Source organism: Accipiter gentilis, chromosome 24, assembly GCF_929443795.1.
Source record: "Accipiter gentilis chromosome 24, bAccGen1.1, whole genome shotgun sequence".
Classification (NCBI taxonomy): domain Eukaryota; kingdom Metazoa; phylum Chordata; class Aves; order Accipitriformes; family Accipitridae; genus Astur; species Astur gentilis.
The window spans coordinates 16,204,992-16,226,092 of NC_064903.1; the positions used below are offsets into that span (position 1 = coordinate 16,204,992).

At 53.6% G+C, this 21,101-nt stretch overlaps 1 long non-coding RNA gene across 1 annotated transcript; it reads left to right on the top strand.

Annotated features, from left to right (window-relative positions):
• Positions 1–17,546: 17,546 nt before the first annotated feature.
• On the top strand, positions 17,547–20,300 carry LOC126050315 (uncharacterized). The gene is made up of 3 exons (XR_007509502.1): positions 17,547–18,952; positions 19,265–19,456; positions 19,595–20,300. It is a non-coding gene; the product is annotated as an uncharacterized LOC126050315 (long non-coding RNA).
• The last annotated feature ends 801 nt before the right edge of the window (positions 20,301–21,101 follow it).

The following is a 21,101-nucleotide window of genomic DNA, read 5'->3' on the forward strand; positions in this document are numbered from 1 at the left end:
ACGACAGAGAGCTACTGGTGCTCGCAAAGGCCTGCGGGATAAGACTTCAACTTACAGGACTCCAGAAAACCAGTAAAATCCACAGTAAAATTCCAGGATCCACAGTTTTTTCTCAACACTGCTGAGGAGAAGAAAAGTATGATGCTTCTTGTTACTTCCATTTTTTTGCATTGTCATCTCATCCAGTTTTAAACAACAAGGGACAGATCTGGAAGCCCGATTCCTATAAAGTTTATTTGTTAAGAACAGAAAAAAAAAAAAAACAACAAAAACAAAACATTTTTTTTTTGTCAGATGAACATTAATTCAAAACATAACAAGCGCACAGTAATTTTAATTTATTTTTTTTTTAATATTTGGGTCAGTTCGCCTGAAGCATTACTTAAAGCTTCCCTCTTATATTTCATAAATGTTTATTGCATTAGCAGTTCGGTTTTACTGTATTTCCCACCAAAGTGGATTAACTAAATACAGACTTTTGCAGTTGATGGTGAGCAATGGAGTTCTTTGGATTTCTTCAGAGCAGAAGATGATGAAACTTGGCAGATGGTCCCTCACCTACACATGCATACAACACACAAGCACAATTTATTTCCTTTTTTTTTTTTTTTGGGGGGGGGGGGGGGGAAGCAATTCACGTTTTAACCTTGGAAAACTCACTCTCCAGATGCAAAAAAAATTGTCTTTCTGTATCTGATGCACGTGGGGGAAAACTAATTGCGTTTCGGATAAATTAAAAAGGGAAAAACCCCCAGCGCGGCGTGCGTTGCTCCCATCACCGCAGCTCACCGAGCGCAGCGAAGCTGCACTTGGAAGTCGGCCTTTGCCAGGATATTCAAATTTCCTGTACAAAGCGAGTAACCAGCAAAGGAAAAAAAAAAAAAATATATAGCAAAAGCTGGGTGCCAATTTTAAAAAAAATATTTTAAGTTATTTCGCTCAATTATTTTTTGGTTATATTAGTTTTTGGGGTGTTTTAGGGGGTTTTTTTAGATGCATAAAACTATTTTCTCATGTGCGCCCGCTTTGGTGGCGGAGGCTGGGGGCGAGCGCGGGTGGCCGGGGGCGGGGGGGGGGGGGGGTGCGCAGGCCCGACGCTGGAACGGAGCTGCCAGCCCCCTCGGGGTTTCTTGAAAAACATTTTTTTTTAAAAAAAAAGAGGGAAAACGGGAAAAAAGAAAACCACCAAACCCCCCCCAAACCCCGAGCCACACCTGCGGGGGGCGGCTCCCCGCGACGCACAACCCCCCCCCCCCCCCCCCCATATTAATAATAAAAAAACCCAAGAGGAAAAGGCTTCGGGGTGGGGGCGCCCCGCACCCACGTGGGAACCGTCCCCCCGTCGCGCGGGGTGGGGTGAGGGGGGGGGGGGGGGGGAAGGCGCCGCGCGCCGCTCCCGCCCTAACGGTCCGGCAGCGGCGGGGGGCCACCGCCCCGCCCCCCCCCCCCCCCCGCTGTCACTGCCCGCTGCGTCACGGGCCACCGCCCCCCCCCTCACCCTCACACCCCCCCACCCCCACACCCCCCCGGTGCCGCCTTTGTGCGGCGCGGGGCGGCGCCGCGCGGGCGGGCGGGGGGCGCTCGTGGTGCCGCCGCTCTCCCCACCCCCCCGCCAAAAAAAGTTTTTTTTTTTCCTATTTTTTTTTTTTTCCCCTTCTCCCCCCCCCCCCCCCCAAGTTTCTCCCGGGCCCGTGTCTTCCCCCCCCCCCGCCCCCTCACACGGTGGAGCGGCGCGACCCCGCCCACGGCAGCGCGCGGGGGGGGGGGAGGCGGCGGGAGGGCGCCGCGCCGTGACCCCCCCCCCCCCTCCGCCGCGCGCCCCGTCCCGCCGCGCCCCCCCCCCCCCCCTCCGCCTCAGCACCCCCCCCCCTTCCTCCCCCCGCCGGGCCGGGCCGGGCCGAGCCGATCCGGGGAGAGGGGGGGGGGGTGAGGGGAAAGAGGGAAGGGGGGGTGCGGCGGTCGGCCCCCCGCGGCGCCCCGGCCCCCGCCGCCCTGCCCGCCCTCCCTCCTCACCTCCGAGTCCACTCGAAAATGGCGCCGAAACCGAAAAAACTTCGCAAATTTCATTGTAGGCGGTTGCAAGGGCTGCTGGGAGCGGGGGCGGCGGCAGCACCGCCCGCCGGGGCGGGAACGGGGGATGGACGCGGCCGGGAGGGGGCGGGGCGGCCGCCACCGGGCCCCACGCGGGACGGGACGCGACGGGACGGGACGGGGCGATGGTCCCGGCGGGGGCGCCTCCCGGTTACCGGCCTCGCTGGGGCGGGAGATGGGCATCCCCGCGGGCACGATTCCCCCGTGGGTGTGGGAGGCTGGCTTGCCCTTTCGTGAGCGGCGGCCCCGCGGGTGGCACCGAGGCCGGGGGGTCCCGTCGTGTCCCCGTCCACCCCGGGGGGGGGGGGGGCAGGAGGTGGGAAGGCGGCCGGGGAGGTGGGTTCGCCTGGCCACGGGCTCCGGTGCCATCCCTGCCACAGGGCTTGTGCTCCTCCGGAGCGGCCGAAAGCTGCGTGCTGAAGAAAACCCTCTGTGGAGGGAAAAAAAAAAATATTTAAAATATATATCTAAATCACAAGAGCCGCACGGGATTGATGGGGAACCTCAGCTCTGCCCTTCGTCCCACCCACCGCCTCTGCCCTCCGTGGTTGTCGGGCTCTTTAGAGGAGGGATGACGCTTTTTCGGTCGCGGCTGGGTAAAAGCTGATTTCTTGTTACTCAGCGTGGGTCTGTCCATGCACTGCACAGGATATCACAGTGAGGTTTATAATAGTGTTTTGGTTTTTTTTCCCCCCATTACCGTGACACTCGAGTTCTCCACAAACACTGATCCGCAGCCTTCCTTTCCCCGACCCGCAGGCTCAGGAGATGTTCCCCGCCGTCTTGCCGCGTGCGGCTGGCACAGCTTTAGAACCTGCCCGGCATCACACGGGAGCGATGGGAGCAGGATTTTGGAGCCCACGTCGCACAACCTGGATGCGGGATGGCACCGCGGCACGCTTGCGGGGAAGACGGGCGGTTTGGAGACACGGCTTTCTGAAGATTTCTTTTTACTCTGAAGAGTCAGAGCTTGGGAGGATGGTGACTTGTGCCGGTGGGAAGCCTGGCAAGCTGAGGCCTGGGGAAAAGCGATGCTGGGGCAAAGTGGTCCCTTCAGAAGGGAGAACCCGGGTCCGGAGGTCAGAAACTTCCAGGTTTGTCACGTCCGTCGTCGGGAACGGGCAAAGCTGTGAAGTCTCTTGTTGGCTTGGTGGGTTCGTAATCTTCCTGTTGCAGTTTTTATTTCTACCTCCACCCCAAACAGCAAAAAAACCCCAAAGTCTGTTGCTAAATAATTGCTCTGTTCTCACAGGTGAGCAGCGAAGCTCAATTAATTCTGCTGTGTGAAGCGCTTCTGATCCTCTGATGGAAACATGTAAGGGCAAAACACTTATTATTTTGCAGCTCGCAAAGGCTGATAAGGGCGGTGAAAACGGAAAAAGTCTTACCACTGAAGGGTATTACAGCCCTGCGCTTTTTCCACTCGAGATCTTAGAAACCAGCTGATGGCTGCTGCTTTTCATTTAGAAGGGTTTTTCCCCCCCTTTTGAAAGAAACGCAATCACTACCAAGTATTCTGGAGGGACTTCATCTTTAAACAAATAATGTTTTTCTTGTTGGGTGTGCACTATTATTTTCTTAATTATTCCTGGATTTCTGCCTGTTCCACCAAGAGTTTTCTCAGATGGCAGAAACAATTGGTCCTTTTTTATTACGCTAATAGCAAAAAGTATCCCTAATAAAAAGACTCTGTACATCCCATAAACTCAAACAGGACATGTTTTGCCAACAATCACACCTCTTCATTGAGGCATCTTATATGCTTCTTTTTTTTCTTTCTTTTTTTTTCTTTCTCCCCATTACTACTGTTGTTTACTACTCGGCCTCGCTGGCTGGCTGCGTTTTGGTGCCAAAATGAAAGGAATCGAGTCATTTATTTAGCACCAGAGCCCTCCCACTCACCCTTAGCCTGCATGTCGAGATCTCAGCAGATGTGGCGGGGAATGAATGGGCAAAGAGATTCCCCTACACCTCTCACATCTGCTTGTGGGTGGCCTCTAATTAATTTGGCTTCGGGGCTCTGCTGCAAGGTAGATGGGTTAGGAAGTCTGGCCAGGAGTCATCTGTTTGAATCATACCTATTCTATGGAGAACTTCATTGTGTAGCTGTGTCTGACCCGCACCCTTGCGAGAACTAATTAAAAAAAAAAAAAAAAAAAAAAAGCCCCACACTTATTGGAATGTCAAATATAAATGTCAGCGTTTCAAATGAAATGGTATCTTGGGAGGCTCCTGCACATTTAATCAGCCGGTTGCGCCATCTATATCGTGGACTCAAAAGCTGCAGTGAGAACCACGAAAGGCACTGGCTTAACATCAGCAAAAGTGTTTGCCAAGCTTGGATTATGTCACTGCTTTATGATCTTGCTTTGTAAAGGGAGAATACTCTTGGGGAGAAAGGACTCGGCATGCCGGATCTACAGCGAGAGCAAGGAATGAATGCTGCTCGCAGAAACCGGGGGGCAGGGCGAGGGATTGTGTTTGCTGGGGTATTTTTGCAGATGGATGCTTTACGGCCGCCGCCTTCGAGCAGAGGATGCGCCCCGCAGATCACTCCGGCTGAAAGCAGAAAGCCCAAAATACCCCAGCGAAGCTGTTTGCTGCTTTCCCCCGCCGGCTCCCGGTGCGTCGCCGTTTCGCTCCAGGGAAAGCGGCAAGAGGTGCCGAGGCCCGCTGGCTTTCCCTCCCGCCCGTGGGATACGGGCACCCGGCAGGGTTGGGGCTTGTCAAATAGTCAAAAGGTGATGTCTTTGCAGAGGTGGTAGCTATGGAAGAGGTTAAAAAAACATAAACGTCCCCACACCGCCAGTATTAAACGTGGCCTGCTGAAATGCTTCTGCTCCTCGCAGCGGGGATGAGCTGTGGCCGCTCCTTCTGGGTGAAGGTAGGAGACTTTCTTTGACGAGACCAATTCTGTTTGTCCAGCACCAGCCCAAACGCCAGGCTTGCCTTTGCTGTCCACAAGCAGAAGGAGAACAAAGCAAAAAAGCTTGGCGGTTACGTGCCCTTTGAGGAGTGCTGTTGGTGGGGCAGGGGACATCGGAGGGGACGAATGGCTGAAGAGAGACATCTCTTCAGAAGTAGCCCTTGGGGTTTGAGGGCTGTGCTGCCCGCACTGCCCTTGCTTTCCAGTTTCAGCGAGAGCCTTGTGTCGACCCCACTCCACCCCGGCTCGCTGTTGGATCATCCTGTCCAGCCTGGAAACTTTCCACAGCTACTGGGCTAATAAACTGCGGCTGCTTCTGGGCGAGTGTCTGGCCAGCCCCAAAATGCATCCCAGCACTTAGGTTTGGCATGGAAAAGGGCCGTGGCCGGTGGTGAGGACCAAGAGCGGGTGCACGTGGCCACAGCACCTCGTGGTTCCCGATGTGCAGAACGGGGAGCCGTGCCTTTTATTTATTGCATTACCCCACGCGGTGCAGTAAACTGCCCATCTCGAGCTCTGGCTTCTGCACCAACCCTTCCTCCGGCATTTCGGTCCCCTGCGACCGGACCGAAGGGTTGGTTTCGTGCTTGGTTTCTTTGTGGGTCTCCTTCATCTGACCTTGTACACCAGCCCTGGCGTTTTGCAATTCTCCCCAGCTTTGTGCATGGCGTGGCGATCCCAACCTCGGCTTTCCCGGCACCGTCAGTGTTTGTAGCGGCCCCGGCCACTCGCCACGGTGTGGAAAATGGGTGTGGTGGTCGTGCCGATGGGTTTTTGGCAGCATCTCTTGCCTTCTCTTGGCTCAAAGAGTGCCCGGAGCATAGCACTGTCTGGATAGGGATTTCATTACCCGCCATCCAGCCTGCCAGCACAACCTTGTCATTGCAATTTGTCACACATATTTGGTATGTGTTTAGTATCTTGCTGAGGGCTCGTTTGCCAGGCGATTCATCTAATCGCTACTTGTCTACTGCGAAGAGCGGCTTGGTGTTTGCTGGGCCAACACACGGCTCTGCCGTGCTCTCGGAGGGAGCGCTGGCCCATCAAAGCAGAGAGGTGTGAACCAGCAGCATGAGATTCCCTACCATCGGCCTCCTTTTTCCACTGGAGGGGGGTTATTTTTGTAGCAAATAACTATTTTTGTCGCAAATAACTATTTTCGTCGAAATGGTAATTTAAAAAGATCTTTTTGTTGTTTGGGAAACCTTCTGCAGAGGCACCAGCTCCCCGCCCCTCCCTTCCTTGTCTTTGCAGTTATTTGCTCTATTTATTTACTGCAAAATTTGCTGTATTGCCTGACATTTTTTGGTTATCAAAATATTTTGATTATGTGCAGGGGAGGGGGCGGGTTGATAGTGCGGCTGACATCTCAATAGGAAATTGCCTGTAAAATATTCGAATGAAATTCAGGGCGGGGAAGAGTGAGATACTCCAGCCTGTCGCGGGCAAACCCTTAGCATTGCTGCTGCGACCTGGGCCTGTGCAGAGCCTGCGGTCAGCTCGGACCTATTTCCCTGGATGTTTCCAGGCCTTTTGGGTGTGAGAGCTTGGCTGGAGTGTGAGCTCTCCCCATGGATGCATCAAATACAGCAAGCACCGAAAGGAGGGCAGAGAAGACGCTGTTGTGCGAGACATGACCCGAAACTGCTGCGGAGGTTTTTTTAAGCAGCGTGAGGGGAGACGGAGGCAGGATACAAAAAGCAGAGCATGGAGGGGCAAGAGGGGAGTTGCACATCAAGGTCACTCTGAGAAGGGCTGGAGCACTTTCCACTTTGTTTTCTCTCGCTGCAAGAAGCAGAAGCATGGCTCTCCGTAGGATAATCACCAGCGCGTTGGCCGTGGAGATGTTTTCTGGCTTCATCCTTAAGCAAATGCCATCGGCAGAAGATGGGCTGACCCGTGAGTGAAGAGCTGCTCACACGTTGAAAGCAGGGCTACTCTCATGCATGTGAAATAGCCTTGAAAAATGATCTATTATAGTAGCTCTCCAGCTTCTGAGTGCAAAGCTGTTAACAATTTTGAAGATCAATATTTATTCAAACGGCATACGATGACTTTGTCTGCTGTTGCAATTTTTTCTGTGTCTAAACAAGCTCGTCTGGCTTCCCCAAAGCCAGCAGGTTTAAAACTTTTTCTGGCTCACGTTACCAAACTTGCAATTTGTCATTAATATGGTAGTCTGTCAAAAATGCAGTACTGTGGGCATGTACGTATAAATATCATGCTCTCCTGGCAAAGCAAAATGTCATGATAGGATAAAGTGTTATTTAATACAGAGCTGTAGATTAGACAGGGACATTTGCAATACAAACCAGCCCCGACATCAGATGTTTGCAAAAGTCCTTGTTATGCTGATACAGTAGGGAAACTCATATTTCCAGCCGAATATTTTTTGTATCGTGCTCCTTGACCATCCCACGGACCTCTGCCGTATGACACGTAGTATTAAATGATACCGTCCAAGAGTTACTTTGTACAATTCAAGGCAATAGCCCTAGGAGGCATCCCTTAGGTGTGTGAGGAGTCTGTGAAATGGTAGGTTAGTGGTTGTCTTTAGATGCCTTGACCCTCCTCCTAGGAAAGACAGTCTGGCTCCTGGCTTTCTACCTGCAAGACGTATTAATTCCTAAAGGCCGGCTCCTAGGACTGGTGAAAAGAAAACCCAAGCAGTGAAGCTGTGTATCTCTGAGAGCTGACATCCAACAAGCTAGCAGGTAAACAGGTTTCTCTGAGCTGCTTGGTCGCCCGAGGGATGGCTTCTGGGCAGGTGCTCCCAGGAGATCCAGCTCCATTTCCAAAGCAAGCAGGTCCATGGCCAGCCCAGGAGCACCAGGAGGGAGCCGGGGAGGCTCCTGAGCAGCCCCTGCCCGCTTGCAGGCACTGTGCTCTCACGGCTGAATTTTAAGCCTCTCGCTGTGATTTTTGTGAGGAGCACCTTGCCCTTTGCTGTCTGTACACAGCTCGTTCCCATGCTGGGCATTGGACTGCGATCGCTGCCCTTCCAGCAGGTCTGAAGGTCCCTGGCAGAGGTTTGCTTTCAAAATTGAGGCTGGGCTTGTGGAGGACAAGAGCGAGGGTCTGAATGCTGAAACGAGCCTGGCAGGTCGGTCCCAAGCACTCTGACTGCTGACGTGTCCCTGGTTTCCCACCCTGGGAAGGAGTGGAAAGGCTTCGGGAAGGGTCACACAGCAGATCTGTGGCTCTCCAGCCCACAACCACTCGCTTTGGTGGTGGCTCTTGGACCCCCACCTGGGCGAAGTTTAACTCAAGGGACTTTGGGGGGACCCAGCTCCCATAGCGGTCCTCACTGCTTTTGTAAATCCCCATCCTGGTTTTCGTTGGCAACACTCATTTTCCCAAAGAGAAATGTTGCTTTCTAATAAGGCAGCTTCAAACGGGGATAGCCGCTCTGTGCAGAGGCACCTGATCCCAGCTGTGTTCCAGGGGGGAGAGGAAACCATGGCACCGAGTGCGCAGGTCGACTGTGCGCCAGTCATCCTATTAGCAGAGTTTTAACAGGAAAACGAGCATTGCTCCTGGGGATAAACATTGATTAGGTTTCTAGATGGTCAGGGCACAACACACCTTTAAACATGCTTTTTACCCTGAATTACTCAGTACACTGAGTTGAACCTACTGTACAACAGAGGGTTCTCCACTCTGAGGAGGAGGATGAAGGAGCGTTGCTCATACCCTAACATCAGTGCTGGCAGAGCTCATGGGGAAGCACTTTGTTTGCATCTTCCCTTCTTCCACAGCCTTCTGTCTCACGGTGCTTCCAACTTGCAGGGAGGCTTCAGGGGTGAATCTGGAATTTAAAGCCACACAGGATCTGACTTTCTGTGCAAAACTGCAGGCTTGCACCAGGAATTAATTCAGCAATGCGCAGTGCAGAAGCAATGGCCAAACAGGCTTCAAACTGTATTTTTCATATTGTCCTAAGGTACAAAGAGGAGATGTTGCACGTGCGGGAGGCCAAAACCTGCATGCAGATGGGGGAGTGATTGTACTACACACTGCTTTACAAATGCAGTTAAAAGAGGGCCATTTGGGACAGAAGACCAGACACTTACCTGCCACGTCTGGCCCAATTCCAGTGAAATCTAGCTTTATGCTTTCCACTGAAACGGCAAACTGTAGCATTATCCGTAGAGAAAGAAGTAGTGTATATATATATATATATATGCTTAACATCACCGCTGGACATCTAGCTTTTGCAAGCTGCAGTCATTCGTGGGGCTGGCGATGCCTCCGTGCCTTTGTACCTGTGACCTGCCCTGGCTTGTGCGTAAGGCTGCAGGCGGCCGGAGCTCTGCATACAGGGGAAGGATGCGACGCAGCCCGGGGAAAAGAAAGTAAACTCCTGCCCTGCGCCCGGGTAAGGGGCAGCCAGCGAGGCTTTGTGACCCCCAAGCACCAGGGCCAGCCACCGCAGAAATCCCCTGCGGGGACGGCTGTGGGTGCAAATGGGCTGGGAAAGGCGAGAGAGGAGAAAACGTGGGAGAGAGGGAAGCGGCAGCAAAACCAGTCTAACCCAAAAGGCAAAACGCTAAAATGAGACCACCCAGAATATGTTTAATTAGTACTTTGCCTCAATTAGTGCTTCTCTCTGCTCTCAGTGCTCATCTTTCATTCATTTTCACCTTTGTGAAATGTCAAGTCAAATGGGTGTGATAACATGTTCCTCTCGCGGGGAATGGAAGAAGGGTGTGCGGGCAGCAAGGAGAGGGCACGGGCAGCGGCTCCGGGCTGCCCTCAGGATGGGGCACAGGGTCGGGCCCTGTGCCAGCCCCAAAGCTGGTCCTGCTGGGAATAGGTCTGCTTTCAAATGGTGATGGGGGGGGGGGGCACAACCAGGTGTGATGGGACGGAGAGGAGCTGCCTGCAGAAATGCCCGCGTATGTCTAAGCGCTGCGTACGGCAGAGTCCCCATCCACCTTGCGAGCTGCGCAAATTAAAAAGCATGTACAGTGTCTGAGTTCACCCAACAATATTTATTTCAGCGGATTCTGAAAACCATGAGAAATAATTATTGTCTTTTAATGGAGGGGGCAGGGAGATCTCTGCTTGGAGAAGGAAGATCAAGCTCTTAAAAAATGAGGCCACGCTCCCGTCGGCTGTGGCATTGGTGCCGCGATGGTTCGCAGAAGGCAGCTCTCCGTGCTTAGAGGCTGGTTTGCCGGCCGGGCGGGTGGTGGCCATGGCACGAAAGCGGGTGTCTCACCGGTCGGCTCCCACCGCTGCGCCCCGGTTGCAGCCCGGGAAGGCGGTGGGAGAGCCCACGGCCGCACGGCACGGGCATCGCCTTCCAGGGAGCTGGCTGCCGACGCGCCTTCCCCGCCTGCATGGTTGGGTACGGCGCAGCTTGGCACCTCGCCCCGGCCGGCCCCTGCCCATGGGGGATGCACGGAGCAGCCCGCACCGTGCCGCTTTGCCGCAGAGGCGAGCGCTCCTCGCACCCTCCCGCAGCGCGAACGCCTGGGCCCGGGCAGGGGTGACTGTGCCGGGGCTGCTCCGGCAAACGTGGCTCCTTCTCACCCCCGCTGAATTTCTCCTGCCATCGTGTCACCCAACCTGGGACCACCTTGCACGGCCAACTTCCCAGGCTATTCGCTTCCCAGATAACTTCACACCCTCTGCAAAAACGTCCCCAGGGCGGCCCCTGCTCGACCCTTCCCGGCAAACCCATCACCCGGGCAGACACGTGCATCGCATGGGCCTGAGCATCCCGGCTTTACGGGAGTGTGCCGAGACGGTGGGAGACATGGGAACCCGTGGAGAAGCAGGGCTGTGTAACCCATGGAGTGAAGCCAAGGAGGGAAGGCAGGTGACCTTTTTGTCTTCCAGTCTGATATGTGATTTGGGAGAGGTGGTGATGAGATGGTCTATCGGAGCCGCTGCCTTTTAGTTTAGTCTTTTGCACTGACTACATCTAATAAAATATTTTAATAAAAAAATAATGATTTCTGAATCTTGCTTCTGGGAACAGGACCTACATTTCTGTACTTACAGGAAAGAAATCCAATTTTGTTTGAAAGAGAGATTTCGGCCTCTTGGGGAAAATACCTAACTGTAAAGAGACAGAAGGAAAAGCCTGAATCAGTTTCATGATGTCAGTAAATGATACCATGAATTGGGAAATCCGTGAGTTTCGCTGAAACCAGTCACAGCTTCCACCTCCCCCTGCCTCTCATCTGCTTCAAAACACTTTGTTCAGGCTCGGGGCTGGAGGAGTGCAGAGGTAGCTAAATATTTCCACATATGGTCTGGGGAAGATTTGGAAAAATAATTTTGCTGCAGAATTAACAAGAGTAATGGAGTTTATTTGTGTCTCTCAGTATATGGCAATATATTGTAGTGTTTCTCCTCGAGTGCATGCGTGCCAGGGCTGCCTGGCCTGGCACTACTGACTCCCCGACTCCTCGGAGAGGAAGGTTTGCTGCCTCCCTGAGAGATAACAGGGCTATTCTCAACCATGGAAAAACTTTTACTGCTTCATTTTATCAGCCTCTGGTTGGGAAGGTTTCACCATCCGAGCCCTGGCTCTTCTACACTTTCACTTACTTCAACTTTGTGGTTTTCATGCACTGAAAGGATATCAGCTGTCGATGATACCAAGGGAAGTTAACACGGGAGACAACTACATGTGTTTAACCGTTTATATGCATCTACAAAAATGCTCCCAGAAAGCGGAGGGATCAATTTTGAAAGACGAGGGATTTCTCTCTGGAAAATATTTTGCCTAATGAGTCGTGCAAAGTGAAAGGGTTGGTGATGACGCTTCTCCTGGAGAATGCCCCGTGGTGTGGGTCACCAGCTGCGCCTGTCCAGCCGGCTGTGGCTCTGCAGCGGTCGGTCGCAGGCAAGGACCGATCTGCAAAATGCAGAAGCAGCTGTTTCCTTTCAGCGTCACTGCTCGGGGATCACGGGTGGGTGCCCGCACTGACGGGTGCCTGTCCCCTGCCAGTGCTGCCAAGGCAGAGCGGGACACCTGAGAGGGGCTGGGGGTTAGGTGGGAATAGCCCCCCCATAATGCGCAGAAACCAACTGTGAGCTCTGCACGAGAAGAAACGGCCGTGGGGCATCACCCAGCACTTGCAGCTGGTGTTGGCAGAAGTACCGACAGCTCCCCCCCAAGGGGGCTTCAACAGGGTGCCCCATAGCGAGGTGGGTGCCTTGGGGCTGGGGAAAAGCAACAGCTCATGGAGCCGGTCACCTCTGGGGACAAGCCACGTCAGTGGAAGGCATCGGCGCCTACCGAAACTTCTGGACAGGTTTTGTTTTCTCCAGCAGTCGCAGTTTACAAACTTGAGCCAGCGCTCACCCCTCCTCTCTGCCGCCTCTGCCGTCCCCCCGGGGAGGGCGGCGGGCAGGGAGCCACCGCGCTCAGGAAGAGGCTTTGTTGCAGGGCTCAGCCATTGAATTCAGCGACTTTCTGAGAACCCCACACTTGTTTGAAAGATTTATTGTTCGCTCTGGAAAGCAGCTCTGAAACACCGAGTCTGCACACCCCGAACACCAGCGTGCACCGTCGGGAGCGGCCGGGCTGCTCGTTGTCCCCAGCGAAGGCTGGACTTGGACCCTGCGTGGAACCACCCAGATTTTGGGGTGGTGATGGCAGAGGCCGGGGTGCAGCGTGTGCCCGGCACAGCCTCCGCGGTCAGCGATGCGCAGCGGGTCACCGTGGCTTCCTGGGGTGCGGTGGCAGTGCTGGGGAGCAGGAGGAGGCTGCGTGGAAAGGATAACAGCATTCTTTTGTTGTTGTTGTTGTTGTTGTTGTTGTTCAACTTACATCCTTTTCCTTCTCCCCTGCCTCGAAGCTCCCCATCATGCTGGGCTCCTCCTGGGGCACAGCAAGGGTTTCAGCGCGCTTGGGGCAGGTATTTCACCTCCTTCGTTAAGCAGCAGCTCCTCTCCAAGTCCCAGGAACATCAGGAGCACAACCAAACCACGGCAGTGAGTGGGGCAGCTGGACATTGCCGCGTGGACGGGGACGGGGACGGGGACACGGGGCTTTGAGCCGGGAGGGCTGGCTGCACGGCAGCCTCCTGCGCCAGGTCACCCTCCGAGATGTCTGGCTGAGACGAGGCAGCCTGAGCCATAACCAGGGTTTTATAGGGCCTTGGAGAAGGTGTCTTGGCAGCTGTCATTTACGCCGTGCAGAGTGCAGCTCCCCCACCTCCGTCCCTCGTTGGCAATAACTGCTAGAAAGCAGCCTTGAAACAACAACCAGCTTTCTAATAAAGCTGGCAAGTATTGCCAAGACAGAAAACGCAGGAGAACCGCATGCAATCATGGAGCACAGCCTGCAAACCAGGCCTTGCGCTGCAGTGTCCTAGCCTGATTTGGCGCTTCCCTGTGCTCTTCGGCAGGACAGTAGCTGGCAGCCACTGAGTCGAGCTGCAGCCTTTGCTCCGTGCTGATGTCCCCCGGCTCCGCCGGTGGCACATTGGTGGCCAGCTGTACCCCTGCAATGCAGGTCGCCTCTGACGGCGGTGGCGTGTTGCACAGGTCACACAAAAAGTGCAGGCGCTGATGCAAAAAGCTGCGCAGCGTGTTTGTAAAAAATGGCTTGACAAATCCACGGTGCCCTGTCTGTGCCCGCGTGTGACTGAATCTAATAAAGCGATCCCTGCAGTACTACTCCAGTTTGTCTTAAATTTGTCACGGCCCTGTGCTGTAGTATCACTCCCGATAGTGTTTTTTAAAAACTTTTATTTCGGGAAAGGTTTTTGTGTCCTTTCCGAGGATGCGTGGATCCCATCTGGATCCTGCGATGCTCTGCTTGCCGCAGTCCCAGCAGCACCCCTCTGCCCGGCTGGCACCGGTGATCTCTCCTTCGCTGCAGGCTGGCTCCGAAATGTATTTTGGGGTGTTGCTGGCCCTGGAGAGCCGGGGTGGCCAAAGGGCTTGGCGGTGCCGGTGCGGTGCCGGTGCGGTGCCGGTGCGGTGCCGGTGCGGTGCCGGGCTGAGGACCAGCAGAGGGAGCACAAGAGTGCAAAAATCCCACCTGGGAGCTTGGGGGCCGAGGGCTCCGGCTGCACTGGTGTGCACTGGCATGTGCTGGTGTGCACTGGTCCGACGTGGGCCCCACGGTTGCTCTGCCCTGTGGGTGAGACACCGGCGACCCCATCCCAGAGCCGGGGGGGCTCCCCAGGGTCAGCGAGCGCCGGTGGGACCCGCAGGGAAAGCACGGAGCGGCACAAGGCAGCCTCCATCGCTCGGGGTCTCCGTCAGCAGCCTCTCCGAGCCACGTTATCTGGTGGGAGACGGCGGAGAGAACAAGCTCCTGTGCAGGCACTCCGCAGCTCTCCCAAAGGCACGGCACGGCCGGAGCTCTGCAGCGAAGTTGCAAGCCTCATCGGGTTGCATTTTCGGTTCAGATTTTCTGTCCCCCAGCATTGAGTCCTTCTCCTCCGAGCGCTGCCGGAGCGAGTAAATCCCTCCTGCCCCAATCCGCGCCTGACGCTGGGGCGAGGGGGAAAGGCAGCGGGGACGTGCTGCAGCCCAAAGAGCCAGGCTGCCCCGCGGGCCGGGCAAAGAAGTCTTCAGGACCTCCAAGCCCGATTTGCTTTTGGAGTTCACTGTGAAAAAGACACCGTGGCAGAGTCCGGGGGGTTATTTTTTGATGGAAAACTATATTTGAATGAAAACAGAGCAGCCATCCAATTGCAGCCAAAGGACCCAGCGATATCCCTGCTGCGGCTTGGCGCTGCGTTTCTTGCTGCAACGCTTTTTCTTCCAGAGCCAAAGATACCACGAGCTCCAGTTTACACCAGGTTATTCACATGGGGGGTATCTGCTCTCACGTTTAGTGTCCGCAGCCTGCCTGTTTTCATCGAATAAATCTCCGGCTGCATTTGCAATGCGATGCCCGTGTTGGGATCTCCTTCAGCACCCTGTGCCCGGCAGCGGCAGCAGGGCAGGTCCCTGCACCAAACAGGCTCTACCCGGGCCAGGCAATTAAAACAGGCTATCGCAGGGGCTCACAAAGTAAAAAGACAAAGAATTTCCAGCACGTCACTGCTGGTGGTATGGTTCTGAGGGCTGGTTTCGCTTGCTTTCTCAAGAAGAGGTGAATTCCACCCGGGAGGAATTCACTCCTCGCCTGCGCTAATATTAAAAACGTGCTGGATGGTTTAATTTTAGGCCCAGTTATCTTTCTCGCCACAGAGTTTAACACAATTGCGTGGCAGGATGTCTGCAGAAGTCAGATGGGAATAATAGAGGTGTTAGTCACTCCAGAAAAGGAATTAAATCGCATCGGGGAGTTTGCACAGTTACTTCTGGTGCCGCCACAGGGAGAACTGCTAGGTCTTGTCTAGCAAAGCTTCAGCATTTATTTAGGAAAGCATAGCCAGCATTTTTTACATTTTCGGCTGCCTTTCGTAGCAGAGCAGTGAGTCCGTGTTGCAGCTGCCGGGGGGGGACTGTCCCGCTGGCGGCCGGGCGCCGAGGGAGGGTTATTGTCCCATTGTGCAGATGGGAAATGCGAGCGTGGAGATGCAGATCTCTGCTCAGAGGCGCGCGGTGGCTGAGCTCGAGTCTCTGGGGGCCTCGGCCTAAGCCTTAACTACAAAACCATCTCTTGCAGTCCTCCATGTGCCGAGCGACGGGTTTCAGAGCATCCCCCTCCCTGCTCGTGACCCTTCGCCAGCAGCTTTCCTGCGCTTGCTGTGGGGTGTCCTTCCGGAAATCCTGCCACTCTCTCCACCTCAGGCAACAGCGTGGACAAACCTCCGTTGCAAAAGCTTGAGCCCCAGCCAAATTTCCCGGAGACCAGCCGAGCCCCGGCAGCGCAGAGCCAGGCAGGGTCCGGCTTGCCCCGGCACCGATGCCCAACTCCAGACCCCGGGGGCTGGTCCCTGCGGTGTGGGTGCAGGGGCCACCACGCATGAGGTCCATGAAGTAAGAGCGACCTGAGGACCTTCTCGGCCCCGAGGACCTCCTCGGCTTAAAACACAAGCCGCGGAGCAAAGCGCGCATCCGCCCGAAGCTGCTTACGGAGGAAAGGAACAGCGCTAACGCTGGCGGGAGGGAATGGCGGTTTTGGAAATGTGTGAGTCATGGTCGGGGCTGACAGTCAAGATAAAAAGGCTGAGATGTGCAGGCTGTGCTGGTTTCCTCGGCGGCTCCTCGGCAGGCGAGAGGGCCCTGGTGGGTGCATCCTCGTGGGGCTTGGCCCCGCCACCCCGGGGCATCCAGACACACAAGAGCAATTGTGGCTTTCTCGCTGTTGGGCAATGAAGGGGGCCTGAATATTGTTGTGGATTTCAATAGAAAATGCTTTCAGATTGAAATGACCTTGATTACAGCTGGTTGTATAATTTGTTGTGAATAAGGTTCTGTGCGAAGTTTGGCATTTTCGTTTTCGTTGCATAATAATTAGTGATTACATTTTTCCATTATTTATCCCGTGCTAATCTTGATATGAGCCTGAAATGCCAGCAGTGCGATGACAAGAGCTAGCAACAGTGCCAACCGGGGCATTATTTGTTTTCTATAGGCCAGGAACATCGAGCAACTCAGAATTGCTTTCCTCTCAGAAACGTACAACTCACCGATAGCCATTTGGCTATTTTTAATTTTATTAAGGGCTCTGCAAGTCCCCCTTGGGGGACAGATGCAAATGGGGAGATGTGTTTGTCAGGCCTGTGCACGCTGTGAACAAAAACTTTCTGCAAACAAGTATTCCCATGTAAACCAATTTATTCCCACAGTGTTCCTTTCCATCGTTATGGGATTATGGTTTTAGTAATGAAAATGAGGATGAATAGTCCTTGGTATTTATACTGACCATTTGCAGAACCAGAACTTCTTGCCTTCTATGCAATTCCTGGCAAAAATATGTCAACAGAGTTATTTAACAAAATAATAATAAAAATCAGCGACCATTCATAGAAATGTAATTTAGATTCAATGCATTTTTTTGCACACGATACAGATCTAAGGACACACATGGAATTGTGCTGATTAAACTACAGATGCAACGTTTAAAGTGGGAAAAAACCTATATAAGCACCAGTATGTCTTACACTAAGCTAGAATATGTCCAATTTAACTTGTTTGGGAGTGGGTTTTAAGTAAGCCACGAAAAAAGCCTGCTTTAAACCACCATGATCGTGTCTATACAGGAAGTTGCACTGGTGTCTTTAAGCCGATGCAAATTTGCGTGCAGACAAACCCTGCGTGGCGTGTCCTTGTGGAGGGTCGCATTTCAAACTCACAGCACGCTGTACCTTTTGTGCTGACTGCAAACCAAGTCAGCACCAAGAGCTAGGGCAGAAGCTTGAAAAAGTGGGAGATCATTAAGATTTGTCCGTGGTGATCAATGAATCCGGGACAAAAAAGTTGCACTAAGTCGTCAGCTGCAGTGAATTAATCACCTGGCGTTTGTTTGCTGTTTTGCTTCCTTCATTGGGTCTCATTGAACATTACCATTCACAGGAAATTTACAGCATTTATAGGAACTTTATATATATATATATATATATATATATCATTTATAGAATTTTATTTTTTAGGTGAAATGCAATTTCTTTGAAGGATAACTATGAAATGCAGTCAACAACACCAATGACTTCAAATCCTTGCTTGGACTGTCATCGTGGTAGGTTGGGTGACACGGAGATGAGCCTGTTGGTCCCTGTATGTGCTCAGGCTCTCGTAAAGCACCAGCAGGGCTCTGGGACCTGCTGCTGCTCTGAACCCAGTAACGCAAAGGGATGGCTCCAAGTATCCACGTGAATCGGGTGGGAAAGACGTTGCTGGAGCATCTGCAACAGGGCGTCTCCAAAGGGGCACGTCCAAGGGGCTGCAGTGGGAGATGGGCTTGTGCCTTCCCGGCACAAGCAGATGCAAACGCAGAGCTGGAAGGTGGATTTGCCGACAGCAGAGCCCTAGAAGCAGGGCTTGTCCCACACAGGAGTGGGAGACGAGACCCCTCCAGCTCCTCCAGCCTGGACCCAGGGGAGTCCAGCCAGCTCAGCTTTAAATGTTATTGTATATTTATAAACAAGAGCAGGCAGGAGGGATGACATGGCTCTGTTTACCCCAGTGGCATGTAAAAGTAAACACCCCGGATGAGTTGATCATTAACTCGCCTCCCCTGCTTCGCTTTCGTGCCTCCTTACATGAATAGGAACATTCCCCCTCGACTTCTTTGCTCCGTCTGTTTTTGTTTGCTCTATCTCCACAGGGCTGATTTAATAGCCCTCCTTGAACTCGGAGAAGGCTATCGTTTGCTTGCAGATCAAAACAATGCTGGCTGCCTCACATCTGCAAACCCCTCAAATTCTGCTTCATGACCGAGATAAAAATCCTCCTCTCAGTTTCAGAAAACAAGCAACGAAACTTTGCGTGGTTCGGGACAGTCCCATGAAAACCGAGATTTTACTGAGAGCTTGGGAGCAAGCCAATTCGATGCATTAATCTCAAGAAATAAATCACATACATGAGAGATAAGCACATGTTTTCCCCCAAGCAAATAGAGGCCACTTGGCTGTGAAAGGCACGTCCTTCGCAAATAACGAGTGGGAGACTCTAATTCCATGCTTGCAGTCGGTGTTTCTTTAGGGGCTTGCAGGCTGCGAGTAGAGGAGTAGCTGAGCGTTATCAGCCATCTATTGAAAGGCTGTACGTCTTGCACAGCTCCCATAGCTAGCAGAAAAGTCAGTGTAGACTATTTTCCCACCCACACACTTTCACAAGGAGTCAACGGCGCCACTACTGCACAGGTCTTGTAAAGGGTCAAGGATTTATTTTTCTTGAGTGAACAACAAACTTCTTTTTCCACCAGCAATAATATTTTGTGACAGCGAGGCACCATCCCTAGGAAACAGTAGTCCCTGATACAACGGATGCCGAAACTGCAGGCACACCGCTGGGCGAGTGCCCGACCTTTGGCAGCGTGCAGAAACCCCTCCTTTGCACCGGGTAAGTTTTCCAACACAGGTGCTGGAAAGGTAGGAAACACCTGGATTGCTGCTTGTGCAATCTTAATCCACCTCCTTCGTGTCTCATTGCACTAGTCTCGGTAACGAGGGCTTTTCAGGCAGCTGCAGGGATGCTGCTTGGGGTGTCAGGAGAGACAGACTGACAGGGTTGGTCCGACAGCGGGCACCGGTGGGGCAGGAGGGGTCCCAGGTGGAGGCTAACAAGGAGCAGAGACCGAGGCTGTCCGGATAGGAAATTAGGCAAACAGTCTGTGTTACTTTGCATCCACCTTGATCTTTATTTTCCCTTCAGGCAGCAAAAAGCCAGAGGATTCTGTATGGAGAAGCCGCGTGGGTGAGGTCCAGTGCAGACTTCAGCCATAAGCCCGAGCGCCGTAACTTGACATAAGCAACTGCAGCAGCAAACTCTGGTTAATCTGGGGTTTAGCTTTTGTGGCTCGGAAAGGAGTTTCATGAAAACCCAAACCAGCCAAGTCAAACCAGGGTGAGTTATAGATGCTCCTGAACAAGAACCCACAAACTTGGTAGCCTGACTCTTTGCTAAAATTAAGTGCCCTGAAATGAGCTCCTCTCATCAGCACTTTCCTAAACTTGTCTTTTCTTGATTTTCTTCTTTCTGCAGCATCCGCAGAGCCAAGCAACAGTGCAGCTCCCTGGGACCACCCGTCCCTGCCTCTGTCCCAGGCAGCCTCGTTTCTGCAGTGTCCCCGAGGTGGCCCGGGCTGTGCTCCTTGGCCCCGACATTTCGCCTCTCCATCCCTGCAGCCCTGTCGCAGCCTCTCACTTATTCCGGGCCATATTGGCAGCTGGCTTAATTCTGGCAGAGCTACCAAACCACATTTCATGAAAATTGATCACAGAAGCCATTGTCCTCCCGTGTAAAGCCATTTATTTGTTGGTTAATCCCCAGGGTCTCTCCAGAGGGAGAGGAGGAAAGTGGACAATAACGGGAGCAAAGGGACCCTGCGTGGCACAGGCTGTCTCAGGGATGCGAAACCCCCGGCTAACCACAGCGTGCTTCCACCCAGACACTGGGCTATTTTTAGCATAACATTTCGGCTGGGTTGCTGTTCCCTCTGCTCGGAGGCCAAATGTGCTCTCAGGAACTGACTAAGCATTGCCGTTGTGAGTGGTCCGAGGCGAGCGGGTGGCACGGCTCTTCCCCGCTTGCCGGGCATCCGTAAGGATGCAAAATCAGGGCAGGCGGCAGATCCAACAGCCTTACCTACAAAGGGCTCTTCAGGGCATCCGCTGGTGGGGTCCGGGCTGATAACTCAGTTAAAGTACCAGGATGAGCATCTGCTGTCCTTCTTTCTCTGTTCAGCCTCTGCTGAGCTACTAGCGCTGCGTGCAGCTCCCGAGCTGCGAGTCCCCGGTGCTGGACCTGCAGGGCTGGACGGGCGCGGGGAGCAAGCTGTGTGCAGGGATGCTGGAGGCCTGTGAACGACACGGAGGTTGGCTGCTCTCGGATGCATCTCCTCATGCCGTCAGCTCACGTCACGCCGGCGTTGTGGCAGCTCTACCATTGCAAAAGGTATATAGGAAAAACCAGAGGTCTAAAAAGTGACGTACCATCACTCTGCATCAATTCTTTGCATGGTCTTCCCCCCACGTACAGGCAGGGAAGTGCAGAAAAATGCTTTGACCTCCTGTTCAGCAGAGCAGTCCCAACCCCAAAACCAGCTCCACGTTCGCCTCCCAGCCAGCCCAGTCCCCCTCGCCTGGCTGCAGGAGCCAGCACCTCCTCAGGTGCATTCCTGGTCGGCTGGAGCCATCTCCTTGGGACAACATCACTGCTGCTCGTGGGGTCCCAGTGAGCAGGGACAGGAATTATTGGACCCTGGGACACGATCACGTTCTCACGTAACATACACAATCAAGTAAACAGGAGAAGATAGAGAATAAATACTCTATTGCAATGATCGTCAGTGGAGAGAGAGGGAATAACCATAGCAAATGGAGTCTCCTTTGGGGGAAGAGAAGGTTTCTCAGCAGAGCTGGGTTGCCTTCTCGTGCCGGGTGCTCACTGGGAGGTCTGGACAGTGCTTTCTGCCAGGGCCCTGCCGGTGAGCTCTGCCGCGGGTGCTTGTGTGCCTGGCTGTCTGGGCACAGGGCGATAGTTGCTGCGC